General features: G+C 45.1%; 27 non-coding genes across 27 annotated transcripts; all 27 read left to right on the top strand.

Annotated features, from left to right (window-relative positions):
- The first annotated feature begins 143 nt into the window (after positions 1–143).
- Positions 144–262, top strand: LOC134117237 (5S ribosomal RNA). Its single transcript, XR_009948800.1, has one exon. It is a non-coding gene; the product is annotated as a 5S ribosomal RNA (ribosomal RNA).
- A 396-nt stretch (positions 263–658) lies between these two features.
- On the top strand, positions 659–777 carry LOC134117236 (5S ribosomal RNA). The gene has a single exon (XR_009948799.1). It is a non-coding gene; the product is annotated as a 5S ribosomal RNA (ribosomal RNA).
- A 396-nt stretch (positions 778–1,173) lies between these two features.
- Positions 1,174–1,292, top strand: LOC134117394 (5S ribosomal RNA). Its single transcript, XR_009948958.1, has one exon. It is a non-coding gene; the product is annotated as a 5S ribosomal RNA (ribosomal RNA).
- Positions 1,293–1,631: 339 nt separating this feature from the next.
- On the top strand, positions 1,632–1,750 carry LOC134117139 (5S ribosomal RNA). Its single transcript, XR_009948702.1, has one exon. It is a non-coding gene; the product is annotated as a 5S ribosomal RNA (ribosomal RNA).
- Positions 1,751–2,089: 339 nt separating this feature from the next.
- Positions 2,090–2,208, top strand: LOC134117235 (5S ribosomal RNA). The gene has a single exon (XR_009948798.1). It is a non-coding gene; the product is annotated as a 5S ribosomal RNA (ribosomal RNA).
- Positions 2,209–2,604: 396 nt separating this feature from the next.
- LOC134117392 (5S ribosomal RNA) lies at positions 2,605–2,723 on the top strand. Its single transcript, XR_009948956.1, has one exon. It is a non-coding gene; the product is annotated as a 5S ribosomal RNA (ribosomal RNA).
- A 339-nt stretch (positions 2,724–3,062) lies between these two features.
- Positions 3,063–3,181, top strand: LOC134117234 (5S ribosomal RNA). Its single transcript, XR_009948797.1, has one exon. It is a non-coding gene; the product is annotated as a 5S ribosomal RNA (ribosomal RNA).
- A 339-nt stretch (positions 3,182–3,520) lies between these two features.
- Positions 3,521–3,639, top strand: LOC134117233 (5S ribosomal RNA). The gene has a single exon (XR_009948796.1). It is a non-coding gene; the product is annotated as a 5S ribosomal RNA (ribosomal RNA).
- A 396-nt stretch (positions 3,640–4,035) lies between these two features.
- On the top strand, positions 4,036–4,154 carry LOC134117391 (5S ribosomal RNA). The gene has a single exon (XR_009948955.1). It is a non-coding gene; the product is annotated as a 5S ribosomal RNA (ribosomal RNA).
- A 339-nt stretch (positions 4,155–4,493) lies between these two features.
- LOC134117232 (5S ribosomal RNA) lies at positions 4,494–4,612 on the top strand. The gene has a single exon (XR_009948795.1). It is a non-coding gene; the product is annotated as a 5S ribosomal RNA (ribosomal RNA).
- A 339-nt stretch (positions 4,613–4,951) lies between these two features.
- On the top strand, positions 4,952–5,070 carry LOC134117231 (5S ribosomal RNA). Its single transcript, XR_009948794.1, has one exon. It is a non-coding gene; the product is annotated as a 5S ribosomal RNA (ribosomal RNA).
- Positions 5,071–5,466: 396 nt separating this feature from the next.
- LOC134117390 (5S ribosomal RNA) lies at positions 5,467–5,585 on the top strand. The gene has a single exon (XR_009948954.1). It is a non-coding gene; the product is annotated as a 5S ribosomal RNA (ribosomal RNA).
- A 339-nt stretch (positions 5,586–5,924) lies between these two features.
- On the top strand, positions 5,925–6,043 carry LOC134117230 (5S ribosomal RNA). The gene has a single exon (XR_009948793.1). It is a non-coding gene; the product is annotated as a 5S ribosomal RNA (ribosomal RNA).
- A 339-nt stretch (positions 6,044–6,382) lies between these two features.
- Positions 6,383–6,501, top strand: LOC134117229 (5S ribosomal RNA). The gene has a single exon (XR_009948792.1). It is a non-coding gene; the product is annotated as a 5S ribosomal RNA (ribosomal RNA).
- A 396-nt stretch (positions 6,502–6,897) lies between these two features.
- On the top strand, positions 6,898–7,016 carry LOC134117389 (5S ribosomal RNA). Its single transcript, XR_009948953.1, has one exon. It is a non-coding gene; the product is annotated as a 5S ribosomal RNA (ribosomal RNA).
- A 339-nt stretch (positions 7,017–7,355) lies between these two features.
- Positions 7,356–7,474, top strand: LOC134117227 (5S ribosomal RNA). The gene has a single exon (XR_009948790.1). It is a non-coding gene; the product is annotated as a 5S ribosomal RNA (ribosomal RNA).
- Positions 7,475–7,813: 339 nt separating this feature from the next.
- Positions 7,814–7,932, top strand: LOC134117226 (5S ribosomal RNA). Its single transcript, XR_009948789.1, has one exon. It is a non-coding gene; the product is annotated as a 5S ribosomal RNA (ribosomal RNA).
- A 396-nt stretch (positions 7,933–8,328) lies between these two features.
- Positions 8,329–8,447, top strand: LOC134117388 (5S ribosomal RNA). Its single transcript, XR_009948952.1, has one exon. It is a non-coding gene; the product is annotated as a 5S ribosomal RNA (ribosomal RNA).
- Positions 8,448–8,786: 339 nt separating this feature from the next.
- Positions 8,787–8,905, top strand: LOC134117225 (5S ribosomal RNA). The gene has a single exon (XR_009948788.1). It is a non-coding gene; the product is annotated as a 5S ribosomal RNA (ribosomal RNA).
- A 339-nt stretch (positions 8,906–9,244) lies between these two features.
- Positions 9,245–9,363, top strand: LOC134117224 (5S ribosomal RNA). The gene has a single exon (XR_009948787.1). It is a non-coding gene; the product is annotated as a 5S ribosomal RNA (ribosomal RNA).
- A 396-nt stretch (positions 9,364–9,759) lies between these two features.
- Positions 9,760–9,878, top strand: LOC134117223 (5S ribosomal RNA). The gene has a single exon (XR_009948786.1). It is a non-coding gene; the product is annotated as a 5S ribosomal RNA (ribosomal RNA).
- Positions 9,879–10,217: 339 nt separating this feature from the next.
- LOC134117222 (5S ribosomal RNA) lies at positions 10,218–10,336 on the top strand. Its single transcript, XR_009948785.1, has one exon. It is a non-coding gene; the product is annotated as a 5S ribosomal RNA (ribosomal RNA).
- Positions 10,337–10,732: 396 nt separating this feature from the next.
- Positions 10,733–10,851, top strand: LOC134117221 (5S ribosomal RNA). The gene has a single exon (XR_009948784.1). It is a non-coding gene; the product is annotated as a 5S ribosomal RNA (ribosomal RNA).
- A 396-nt stretch (positions 10,852–11,247) lies between these two features.
- Positions 11,248–11,366, top strand: LOC134117252 (5S ribosomal RNA). Its single transcript, XR_009948815.1, has one exon. It is a non-coding gene; the product is annotated as a 5S ribosomal RNA (ribosomal RNA).
- A 339-nt stretch (positions 11,367–11,705) lies between these two features.
- On the top strand, positions 11,706–11,824 carry LOC134117220 (5S ribosomal RNA). The gene has a single exon (XR_009948783.1). It is a non-coding gene; the product is annotated as a 5S ribosomal RNA (ribosomal RNA).
- A 396-nt stretch (positions 11,825–12,220) lies between these two features.
- LOC134117219 (5S ribosomal RNA) lies at positions 12,221–12,339 on the top strand. Its single transcript, XR_009948782.1, has one exon. It is a non-coding gene; the product is annotated as a 5S ribosomal RNA (ribosomal RNA).
- A 339-nt stretch (positions 12,340–12,678) lies between these two features.
- Positions 12,679–12,797, top strand: LOC134117218 (5S ribosomal RNA). The gene has a single exon (XR_009948781.1). It is a non-coding gene; the product is annotated as a 5S ribosomal RNA (ribosomal RNA).
- Positions 12,798–13,039: the final 242 nt, after the last annotated feature.

Raw genomic sequence — 13,039 nt, 5'->3', positions numbered from 1 at the left:
TCTTCTCTAGTCCATCCAATTTTCGGCATAGGATGTCACAGCCTTCTTTGCATACCCTTATTTAACCCACACAAAGATGCCAACGGCAGGCGTGACATAATTTTTTGACGCATTATAAAGGATTAGGAAAAAGATAAAAAGCAGCTTACGGCCATACCTCTCTGGTTCCGCCCGATCTCGTCTGATCTCGGAAGCTAAGCAGAGCAGGGCCTGGTTAGTACCTGGATGGAAGACCGCCTGGGAATCCCAGGTGCCGTAAGCTTTTTCACTTCTCTCTGAAAGACGCCGAGCGCCGCAGATTGTACACCTACAAATTACAAAAAGTATATCACGTTGTCGAAGAGATGCATGTTTAGTGTTGTTTTAACGTTGGATATATAAGGAACTTAGACAATATCATCAAAATTGATTCCGTTTCATGGTTGCTAAATTAGTGTTGATCAACATTTAACAATTGGCATACTTTTGTTTGTAATTTAGCCGTTGAAATACAGGTGCTAACCCAACATGTTAGAATTGCCAGTGAAGAAAAGTAAAGTTACCTTCAGGTTTTAGGAACCTCTCTTGCCAATCCTAAGAACTGCTTCAATTTTAGAAAAAGAAACTCTTCTGATTATCTTTGACACGTTTTAAAGGATTAGGAAAAAGATAAAAAGCAGCTTACGGCCATACCTCTCTGGTTCCGCCCGATCTCGTCTGATCTCGGAAGCTAAGCAGAGCAGGGCCTGGTTAGTACCTGGATGGAAGACCGCCTGGGAATCCCAGGTGCCGTAAGCTTTTTCACTTCTCTCTGAAAGCCGCCGAGCGCCGCAGATTGTACACCTACAAATTACAAAAAGTACATCACATTGTCGAAGAGATGCATGTTTAGTGTTGTTTTAACGTTGGATATATAAGGAACTTAGACAATATCATCAAAATTGATTCCGTTTCATGGTTGCTAAATTAGTGTTGATCAACATTTAACAATTGGCATACTTTTGTTTGTAATTTAGCCGTTGAAATACAGGTGCTAACCCAACATGTTAGAATTGCCAGTGAAGAAAAGTAAAGTTACCTTCAGGTTTTAGGAACCTCTCTTGCCAATCCTAAGAACTGCTTCAATTTTAGAAAAAGAAACTCTTCTGATTATCTTTGACACGTTTTAAAGGATTAGGAAAAAGATAAAAAGCAGCGTACGGCCATACCTCTCTAGTTCCGCCCGATTTCGTCTGATCTCGGAAGCTAAGCAGAGCAGGGCCTGGTTAGTACCTGGATGGAAGACCGCCTGGGAATCCCAGGTGCCGTAAGCTTTTTCACTTCTCTCTCCGAAAGCCGCCCAGCGCCGCAGATTGTACACCCACACAATTGTAAAAAGTATTTCACATTGTAGAAGAGATGCAATAGGAAGAAGATGAAAGGTGGCTTATGTCCATACCATCGTCAGGCCATTTGAGGTGGCGGGGACTGCAATGGCCATCCACCGATTGGCTGGGACTCCTGGGCGGGTCTTCTCTAGTCCATCCAATTTTCGGCATAGGATGTCACAGCCTTCTTTGCATACCCTTATTTAACCCACACAAAGATGCCAACGGCAGGCGTGACATAATTTTTTGACGCATTATAAAGGATTAGGAAAAAGATAAAAAGCAGCTTACGGCCATACCTCTCTGGTTCCGCCCGATCTCGTCTGATCTCGGAAGCTAAGCAGAGCTGGGCCTGGTTAGTACCTGGATGGAAGACCGCCTGGGAATCCCAGGTGCCGTAAGCTTTTTCACTTCTCTCTCCGAAAGCCGCCCAGCGCCGCAGATTGTACACCTACACAATTGTAAAAAGTATTTCACATTGTAGAAGAGATGCAATAGGAAGAAGATGAAAGGTGGCTTACGTCCATACCATCGTCAGGCCATTTGAGGTGGCGGGGACTGCAATGGCCATCCACCGATTGGCTGGGACTCCTGGGCGGGTCTTCTCTAGTCCATCCAATTTTCGGCATAGGATGTCACAGCCTGCTTTGCATACCCTTATTTAACCCACACAAAGATGCCAACGGCAGGCGTGACATAATTTTTTGACGCATTATAAAGGATTAGGAAAAAGATAAAAAGCAGCTTACGGCCATACCTCTCTGGTTCCGCCCGATCTCGTCTGATCTCGGAAGCTAAGCAGAGCAGGGCCTGGTTAGTACCTGGATGGAAGACCGCCTGGGAATCCCAGGTGCCGTAAGCTTTTTCACTTCTCTCTGAAAGCCGCCGAGCGCCGCAGATTGTACACCTACAAATTACAAAAAGTACATCACATTGTCGAAGAGATGCATGTTTAGTGTTTTTTTAACGTTGGATATATAAGGAACTTAGACAATATCATCAAAATTGATTCCGTTTCATGGTTGCTAAATTAGTGTTGATCAACATTTAACAATTGGCATACTTTTGTTTGTAATTTAGCCGTTGAAATACAGGTGCTAACCCAACATGTTAGAATTGCCAGTGAAGAAAAGTAAAGTTACCTTCAGGTTTTAGGAACCTCTCTTGCCAATCCTAAGAACTGCTTCAATTTTAGAAAAAGAAACTCTTCTGATTATCTTTGACACGTTTTAAAGGATTAGGAAAAAGATAAAAAGCAGCGTACGGCCATACCTCTCTAGTTCCGCCCGATTTCGTCTGATCTCGGAAGCTAAGCAGAGCAGGGCCTGGTTAGTACCTGGATGGAAGACCGCCTGGGAATCCCAGGTGCCGTAAGCTTTTTCACTTCTCTCTCCGAAAGCCGCCCAGCGCCGCAGATTGTACACCCACACAATTGTAAAAAGTATTTCACATTGTAGAAGAGATGCAATAGGAAGAAGATGAAAGGTGGCTTATGTCCATACCATCGTCAGGCCATTTGAGGTGGCGGGGACTGCAATGGCCATCCACCGATTGGCTGGGACTCCTGGGCGGGTCTTCTCTAGTCCATCCAATTTTCGGCATAGGATGTCACAGCCTTCTTTGCATACCCTTATTTAACCCACACAAAGATGCCAACGGCAGGCGTGACATAATTTTTTGACGCATTATAAAGGATTAGGAAAAAGATAAAAAGCAGCTTACGGCCATACCTCTCTGGTTCCGCCCGATCTCGTCTGATCTCGGAAGCTAAGCAGAGCAGGGCCTGGTTAGTACCTGGATGGAAGACCGCCTGGGAATCCCAGGTGCCGTAAGCTTTTTCACTTCTCTCTCCGAAAGCCGCCCAGCGCCGCAGATTGTACACCTACACAATTGTAAAAAGTATTTCACATTGTAGAAGAGATGCAATAGGAAGAAGATGAAAGGTGGCTTACGTCCATACCATCGTCAGGCCATTTGAGGTGGCGGGGACTGCAATGGCCATCCACCGATTGGCTGGGACTCCTGGGCGGGTCTTCTCTAGTCCATCCAATTTTCGGCATAGGATGTCACAGCCTGCTTTGCATACCCTTATTTAACCCACACAAAGATGCCAACGGCAGGCGTGACATAATTTTTTGACGCATTATAAAGGATTAGGAAAAAGATAAAAAGCAGCTTACGGCCATACCTCTCTGGTTCCGCCCGATCTCGTCTGATCTCGGAAGCTAAGCAGAGCAGGGCCTGGTTAGTACCTGGATGGAAGACCGCCTGGGAATCCCAGGTGCCGTAAGCTTTTTCACTTCTCTCTGAAAGCCGCCGAGCGCCGCAGATTGTACACCTACAAATTACAAAAAGTACATCACATTGTCGAAGAGATGCATGTTTAGTGTTGTTTTAACGTTGGATATATAAGGAACTTAGACAATATCATCAAAATTGATTCCGTTTCATGGTTGCTAAATTAGTGTTGATCAACATTTAACAATTGGCATACTTTTGTTTGTAATTTAGCCGTTGAAATACAGGTGCTAACCCAACATGTTAGAATTGCCAGTGAAGAAAAGTAAAGTTACCTTCAGGTTTTAGGAACCTCTCTTGCCAATCCTAAGAACTGCTTCAATTTTAGAAAAAGAAACTCTTCTGATTATCTTTGACACGTTTTAAAGGATTAGGAAAAAGATAAAAAGCAGCGTACGGCCATACCTCTCTAGTTCCGCCCGATTTCGTCTGATCTCGGAAGCTAAGCAGAGCAGGGCCTGGTTAGTACCTGGATGGAAGACCGCCTGGGAATCCCAGGTGCCGTAAGCTTTTTCACTTCTCTCTCCGAAAGCCGCCCAGCGCCGCAGATTGTACACCCACACAATTGTAAAAAGTATTTCACATTGTAGAAGAGATGCAATAGGAAGAAGATGAAAGGTGGCTTATGTCCATACCATCGTCAGGCCATTTGAGGTGGCGGGGACTGCAATGGCCATCCACCGATTGGCTGGGACTCCTGGGCGGGTCTTCTCTAGTCCATCCAATTTTCGGCATAGGATGTCACAGCCTTCTTTGCATACCCTTATTTAACCCACACAAAGATGCCAACGGCAGGCGTGACATAATTTTTTGACGCATTATAAAGGATTAGGAAAAAGATAAGAAGCAGCTTACGGCCATACCTCTCTGGTTCCGCCCGATCTCGTCTGATCTCGGAAGCTAAGCAGAGCAGGGCCTGGTTAGTACCTGGATGGAAGACCGCCTGGGAATCCCAGGTGCCGTAAGCTTTTTCACTTCTCTCTCCGAAAGCCGCCCAGCGCCGCAGATTGTACACCTACACAATTGTAAAAAGTATTTCACATTGTAGAAGAGATGCAATAGGAAGAAGATGAAAGGTGGCTTACGTCCATACCATCGTCAGGCCATTTGAGGTGGCGGGGACTGCAATGGCCATCCACCGATTGGCTGGGACTCCTGGGCGGGTCTTCTCTAGTCCATCCAATTTTCGGCATAGGATGTCACAGCCTGCTTTGCATACCCTTATTTAACCCACACAAAGATGCCAACGGCAGGCGTGACATAATTTTTTGACGCATTATAAAGGATTAGGAAAAAGATAAAAAGCAGCTTACGGCCATACCTCTCTGGTTCCGCCCGATCTCGTCTGATCTCGGAAGCTAAGCAGAGCAGGGCCTGGTTAGTACCTGGATGGAAGACCGCCTGGGAATCCCAGGTGCCGTAAGCTTTTTCACTTCTCTCTGAAAGCCGCCGAGCGCCGCAGATTGTACACCTACAAATTACAAAAAGTACATCACATTGTCGAAGAGATGCATGTTTAGTGTTGTTTTAACGTTGGATATATAAGGAACTTAGACAATATCATCAAAATTGATTCCGTTTCATGGTTGCTAAATTAGTGTTGATCAACATTTAACAATTGGCATACTTTTGTTTGTAATTTAGCCGTTGAAATACAGGTGCTAACCCAACATGTTAGAATTGCCAGTGAAGAAAAGTAAAGTTACCTTCAGGTTTTAGGAACCTCTCTTGCCAATCCTAAGAACTGCTTCAATTTTAGAAAAAGAAACTCTTCTGATTATCTTTGACACGTTTTAAAGGATTAGGAAAAAGATAAAAAGCAGCGTACGGCCATACCTCTCTAGTTCCGCCCGATTTCGTCTGATCTCGGAAGCTAAGCAGAGCAGGGCCTGGTTAGTACCTGGATGGAAGACCGCCTGGGAATCCCAGGTGCCGTAAGCTTTTTCACTTCTCTCTCCGAAAGCCGCCCAGCGCCGCAGATTGTACACCCACACAATTGTAAAAAGTATTTCACATTGTAGAAGAGATGCAATAGGAAGAAGATGAAAGGTGGCTTATGTCCATACCATCGTCAGGCCATTTGAGGTGGCGGGGACTGCAATGGCCATCCACCGATTGGCTGGGACTCCTGGGCGGGTCTTCTCTAGTCCATCCAATTTTCGGCATAGGATGTCACAGCCTTCTTTGCATACCCTTATTTAACCCACACAAAGATGCCAACGGCAGGCGTGACATAATTTTTTGACGCATTATAAAGGATTAGGAAAAAGATAAAAAGCAGCTTACGGCCATACCTCTCTGGTTCCGCCCGATCTCGTCTGATCTCGGAAGCTAAGCAGAGCAGGGCCTGGTTAGTACCTGGATGGAAGACCGCCTGGGAATCCCAGGTGCCGTAAGCTTTTTCACTTCTCTCTCCGAAAGCCGCCCAGCGCCGCAGATTGTACACCTACACAATTGTAAAAAGTATTTCACATTGTAGAAGAGATGCAATAGGAAGAAGATGAAAGGTGGCTTACGTCCATACCATCGTCAGGCCATTTGAGGTGGCGGGGACTGCAATGGCCATCCACCGATTGGCTGGGACTCCTGGGCGGGTCTTCTCTAGTCCATCCAATTTTCGGCATAGGATGTCACAGCCTGCTTTGCATACCCTTATTTAACCCACACAAAGATGCCAACGGCAGGCGTGACATAATTTTTTGACGCATTATAAAGGATTAGGAAAAAGATAAAAAGCAGCTTACGGCCATACCTCTCTGGTTCCGCCCGATCTCGTCTGATCTCGGAAGCTAAGCAGAGCAGGGCCTGGTTAGTACCTGGATGGAAGACCGCCTGGGAATCCCAGGTGCCGTAAGCTTTTTCACTTCTCTCTGAAAGCCGCCGAGCGCCGCAGATTGTACACCTACAAATTACAAAAAGTACATCACATTGTCGAAGAGATGCATGTTTAGTGTTGTTTTAACGTTGGATATATAAGGAACTTAGACAATATCATCAAAATTGATTCCGTTTCATGGTTGCTAAATTAGTGTTGATCAACATTTAACAATTGGCATACTTTTGTTTGTAATTTAGCCGTTGAAATACAGGTGCTAACCCAACATGTTAGAATTGCCAGTGAAGAAAAGTAAAGTTACCTTCAGGTTTTAGGAACCTCTCTTGCCAATCCTAAGAACTGCTTCAATTTTAGAAAAAGAAACTCTTCTGATTATCTTTGACACGTTTTAAAGGATTAGGAAAAAGATAAAAAGCAGCGTACGGCCATACCTCTCTAGTTCCGCCCGATTTCGTCTGATCTCGGAAGCTAAGCAGAGCAGGGCCTGGTTAGTACCTGGATGGAAGACCGCCTGGGAATCCCAGGTGCCGTAAGCTTTTTCACTTCTCTCTCCGAAAGCCGCCCAGCGCCGCAGATTGTACACCCACACAATTGTAAAAAGTATTTCACATTGTAGAAGAGATGCAATAGGAAGAAGATGAAAGGTGGCTTATGTCCATACCATCGTCAGGCCATTTGAGGTGGCGGGGACTGCAATGGCCATCCACCGATTGGCTGGGACTCCTGGGCGGGTCTTCTCTAGTCCATCCAATTTTCGGCATAGGATGTCACAGCCTTCTTTGCATACCCTTATTTAACCCACACAAAGATGCCAACGGCAGGCGTGACATAATTTTTTGACGCATTATAAAGGATTAGGAAAAAGATAAGAAGCAGCTTACGGCCATACCTCTCTGGTTCCGCCCGATCTCGTCTGATCTCGGAAGCTAAGCAGAGCAGGGCCTGGTTAGTACCTGGATGGAAGACCGCCTGGGAATCCCAGGTGCCGTAAGCTTTTTCACTTCTCTCTCCGAAAGCCGCCCAGCGCCGCAGATTGTACACCTACACAATTGTAAAAAGTATTTCACATTGTAGAAGAGATGCAATAGGAAGAAGATGAAAGGTGGCTTACGTCCATACCATCGTCAGGCCATTTGAGGTGGCGGGGACTGCAATGGCCATCCACCGATTGGCTGGGACTCCTGGGCGGGTCTTCTCTAGTCCATCCAATTTTCGGCATAGGATGTCACAGCCTGCTTTGCATACCCTTATTTAACCCACACAAAGATGCCAACGGCAGGCGTGACATAATTTTTTGACGCATTATAAAGGATTAGGAAAAAGATAAAAAGCAGCTTACGGCCATACCTCTCTGGTTCCGCCCGATCTCGTCTGATCTCGGAAGCTAAGCAGAGCAGGGCCTGGTTAGTACCTGGATGGAAGACCGCCTGGGAATCCCAGGTGCCGTAAGCTTTTTCACTTCTCTCTGAAAGCCGCCGAGCGCCGCAGATTGTACACCTACAAATTACAAAAAGTACATCACATTGTCGAAGAGATGCATGTTTAGTGTTGTTTTAACGTTGGATATATAAGGAACTTAGACAATATCATCAAAATTGATTCCGTTTCATGGTTGCTAAATTAGTGTTGATCAACATTTAACAATTGGCATACTTTTGTTTGTAATTTAGCCGTTGAAATACAGGTGCTAACCCAACATGTTAGAATTGCCAGTGAAGAAAAGTAAAGTTACCTTCAGGTTTTAGGAACCTCTCTTGCCAATCCTAAGAACTGCTTCAATTTTAGAAAAAGAAACTCTTCTGATTATCTTTGACACGTTTTAAAGGATTAGGAAAAAGATAAAAAGCAGCGTACGGCCATACCTCTCTAGTTCCGCCCGATTTCGTCTGATCTCGGAAGCTAAGCAGAGCAGGGCCTGGTTAGTACCTGGATGGAAGACCGCCTGGGAATCCCAGGTGCCGTAAGCTTTTTCACTTCTCTCTCCGAAAGCCGCCCAGCGCCGCAGATTGTACACCCACACAATTGTAAAAAGTATTTCACATTGTAGAAGAGATGCAATAGGAAGAAGATGAAAGGTGGCTTATGTCCATACCATCGTCAGGCCATTTGAGGTGGCGGGGACTGCAATGGCCATCCACCGATTGGCTGGGACTCCTGGGCGGGTCTTCTCTAGTCCATCCAATTTTCGGCATAGGATGTCACAGCCTTCTTTGCATACCCTTATTTAACCCACACAAAGATGCCAACGGCAGGCGTGACATAATTTTTTGACGCATTATAAAGGATTAGGAAAAAGATAAAAAGCAGCTTACGGCCATACCTCTCTGGTTCCGCCCGATCTCGTCTGATCTCGGAAGCTAAGCAGAGCAGGGCCTGGTTAGTACCTGGATGGAAGACCGCCTGGGAATCCCAGGTGCCGTAAGCTTTTTCACTTCTCTCTCCGAAAGCCGCCCAGCGCCGCAGATTGTACACCTACACAATTGTAAAAAGTATTTCACATTGTAGAAGAGATGCAATAGGAAGAAGATGAAAGGTGGCTTACGTCCATACCATCGTCAGGCCATTTGAGGTGGCGGGGACTGCAATGGCCATCCACCGATTGGCTGGGACTCCTGGGCGGGTCTTCTCTAGTCCATCCAATTTTCGGCATAGGATGTCACAGCCTGCTTTGCATACCCTTATTTAACCCACACAAAGATGCCAACGGCAGGCGTGACATAATTTTTTGACGCATTATAAAGGATTAGGAAAAAGATAAAAAGCAGCTTACGGCCATACCTCTCTGGTTCCGCCCGATCTCGTCTGATCTCGGAAGCTAAGCAGAGCAGGGCCTGGTTAGTACCTGGATGGAAGACCGCCTGGGAATCCCAGGTGCCGTAAGCTTTTTCACTTCTCTCTGAAAGCCGCCGAGCGCCGCAGATTGTACACCTACAAATTACAAAAAGTACATCACATTGTCGAAGAGATGCATGTTTAGTGTTTTTTTAACGTTGGATATATAAGGAACTTAGACAATATCATCAAAATTGATTCCGTTTCATGGTTGCTAAATTAGTGTTGATCAACATTTAACAATTGGCATACTTTTGTTTGTAATTTAGCCGTTGAAATACAGGTGCTAACCCAACATGTTAGAATTGCCAGTGAAGAAAAGTAAAGTTACCTTCAGGTTTTAGGAACCTCTCTTGCCAATCCTAAGAACTGCTTCAATTTTAGAAAAAGAAACTTTTCTGATTATCTTTGACACGTTCTAAAGGATTAGGAAAAAGATAAAAAGCAGCTTACGGCCATACCTCTCTGGTTCCGCCCGATCTCGTCTGATCTCGGAAGCTAAGCAGAGCAGGGCCTGGTTAGTACCTGGATGGAAGACCGCCTGGGAATCCCAGGTGCCGTAAGCTTTTTCACTTCTCTCTCCGAAAGCCGCCCAGCGCCGCAGATTGTACACCCACACAATTGTAAAAAGTATTTCACATTGTAGAAGAGATGCAATAGGAAGAAGATGAAAGGTGGCTTACGTCCATACCATCGTCAGGCCATTTGAGGTGGCGGGGACTGCAATGGCCATCCACCGATTGGCTGGGACTCCTGGGCGGGTCTTCTCTAGTCCATCCAATTTTCGGCATAGGATGTCACAGCCTTCTTTGCATACCCTTATTTAACCCACACAAAGATGCCAACGGCAGGCGTGACATAATTTTTTGACGCATTATAAAGGATTAGGAAAAAGATAAAAAGCAGCTTACGGCCATACCTCTCTGGTTCCGCCCGATCTCGTCTGATCTCGGAAGCTAAGCAGAGCAGGGCCTGGTTAGTACCTGGATGGAAGACCGCCTGGGAATCCCAGGTGCCGTAAGCTTTTTCACTTCTCTCTGAAAGCCGCCGAGCGCCGCAGATTGTACACCTACAAATTACAAAAAGTATATCACGTTGTCGAAGAGATGCATGTTTAGTGTTGTTTTAACGTTGGATATATAAGGAACTTAGACAATATCATCAAAATTGATTCCGTTTCATGGTTGCTAAATTAGTGTTGATCAACATTTAACAATTGGCATACTTTTGTTTGTAATTTAGCCGTTGAAATACAGGTGCTAACCCAACATGTTAGAATTGCCAGTGAAGAAAAGTAAAGTTACCTTCAGGTTTTAGGAACCTCTCTTGCCAATCCTAAGAACTGCTTCAATTTTAGAAAAAGAAACTCTTCTGATTATCTTTGACACGTTTTAAAGGATTAGGAAAAAGATAAAAAGCAGCTTACGGCCATACCTCTCTGGTTCCGCCCGATCTCGTCTGATCTCGGAAGCTAAGCAGAGCAGGGCCTGGTTAGTACCTGGATGGAAGACCGCCTGGGAATCCCAGGTGCCGTAAGCTTTTTCACTTCTCTCTGAAAGCCGCCGAGCGCCGCAGATTGTACACCTACAAATTACAAAAAGTACATCACATTGTCGAAGAGATGCATGTTTAGTGTTGTTTTAACGTTGGATATATAAGGAACTTAGACAATATCATCAAAATTGATTCCGTTTCATGGTTGCTAAATTAGTGTTGATCAACATTTAACAATTGGCATACTTTTGTTTGTAATTTAGCCGTTGAAATACAGGTGCTAACCCAACATGTTAGAATTGCCAGTGAAGAAAAGTAAAGTTACCTTCAGGTTTTAGGAACCTCTCTTGCCAATCCTAAGAACTGCTTCAATTTTAGAAAAAGAAACTCTTCTGATTATCTTTGACACGTTTTAAAGGATTAGGAAAAAGATAAAAAGCAGCTTACGGCCATACCTCTCTGGTTCCGCCCGATCTCGTCTGATCTCGGTAGCTAAGCAGAGCAGGGCCTGGTTAGTACCTGGATGGAAGACCGCCTGGGAATCCCAGGTGCCGTAAGCTTTTTCACTTCTCTCTCCGAAAGCCGCCCAGCGCCGCAGATTGTACACCTACACAATTGTAAAAAGTATTTCACATTGTAGAAGAGATGCAATAGGAAGAAGATGAAAGGTGGCTTACGTCCATACCATCGTCAGGCCATTTGAGGTGGCGGGGACTGCAATGGCCATCCACCGATTGGCTGGGACTCCTGGGCGGGTCTTCTCTAGTCCATCCAATTTTCGGCATAGGATGTCACAGCCTGCTTTGCATACCCTTATTTAACCCACACAAAGATGCCAACGGCAGGCGTGACATAATTTTTTGACGCATTATAAAGGATTAGGAAAAAGATAAAAAGCAGCTTACGGCCATACCTCTCTGGTTCCGCCCGATCTCGTCTGATCTCGGAAGCTAAGCAGAGCAGGGCCTGGTTAGTACCTGGATGGAAGACCGCCTGGGAATCCCAGGTGCCGTAAGCTTTTTCACTTCTCTCTGAAAGCCGCCGAGCGCCGCAGATTGTACACCTACAAATTACAAAAAGTACATCACATTGTCGAAGAGATGCATGTTTAGTGTTTTTTTAACGTTGGATATATAAGGAACTTAGACAATATCATCAAAATTGATTCCGTTTCATGGTTGCTAAATTAGTGTTGATCAACATTTAACAATTGGCATACTTTTGTTTGTAATTTAGCCGTTGAAATACAGGTGCTAACCCAACATGTTAGAATTGCCAGTGAAGAAAAGTAAAGTTACCTTCAGGTTTTAGGAACCTCTCTTGCCAATCCTAAGAACTGCTTCAATTTTAGAAAAAGAAACTTTTCTGATTATCTTTGACACGTTCTAAAGGATTAGGAAAAAGATAAAAAGCAGCTTACGGCCATACCTCTCTGGTTCCGCCCGATCTCGTCTGATCTCGGAAGCTAAGCAGAGCAGGGCCTGGTTAGTACCTGGATGGAAGACCGCCTGGGAATCCCAGGTGCCGTAAGCTTTTTCACTTCTCTCTCCGAAAGCCGCCCAGCGCCGCAGATTGTACACCCACACAATTGTAAAAAGTATTTCACATTGTAGAAGAGATGCAATAGGAAGAAGATGAAAGGTGGCTTACGTCCATACCATCGTCAGGCCATTTGAGGTGGCGGGGACTGCAATGGCCATCCACCGATTGGCTGGGACTCCTGGGCGGGTCTTCTCTAGTCCATCCAATTTTCGGCATAGGATGTCACAGCCTTCTTTGCATACCCTTATTTAACCCACACAAAGATGCCAACGGCAGGCGTGACATAATTTTTTGACGCATTATAAAGGATTAGGAAAAAGATAAAAAGCAGCTTACGGCCATACCTCTCTGGTTCCGCCCGATCTCGTCTGATCTCGGAAGCTAAGCAGAGCAGGGCCTGGTTAGTACCTGGATGGAAGACCGCCTGGGAATCCCAGGTGCCGTAAGCTTTTTCACTTCTCTCTGAAAGCCGCCGAGCGCCGCAGATTGTACACCTACAAATTACAAAAAGTATATCACGTTGTCGAAGAGATGCATGTTTAGTGTTGTTTTAACGTTGGATATATAAGGAACTTAGACAATATCATCAAAATTGATTCCGTTTCATGGTTGCTAAATTAGTGTTGATCAACATTTAACAATTGGCATACTTTTGTTTGTAATTTAGCCGTTGAAATACAGGTGCTAACCC

This window comes from Pungitius pungitius, unplaced genomic scaffold, assembly GCF_949316345.1.
Source record: "Pungitius pungitius unplaced genomic scaffold, fPunPun2.1 scaffold_40, whole genome shotgun sequence".
NCBI lineage: Eukaryota > Metazoa > Chordata > Actinopteri > Perciformes > Gasterosteidae > Pungitius > Pungitius pungitius.
Note: the sequence above shows the minus strand (reverse complement) of the source record. Positions and strands in the feature narration are given on the sequence as shown.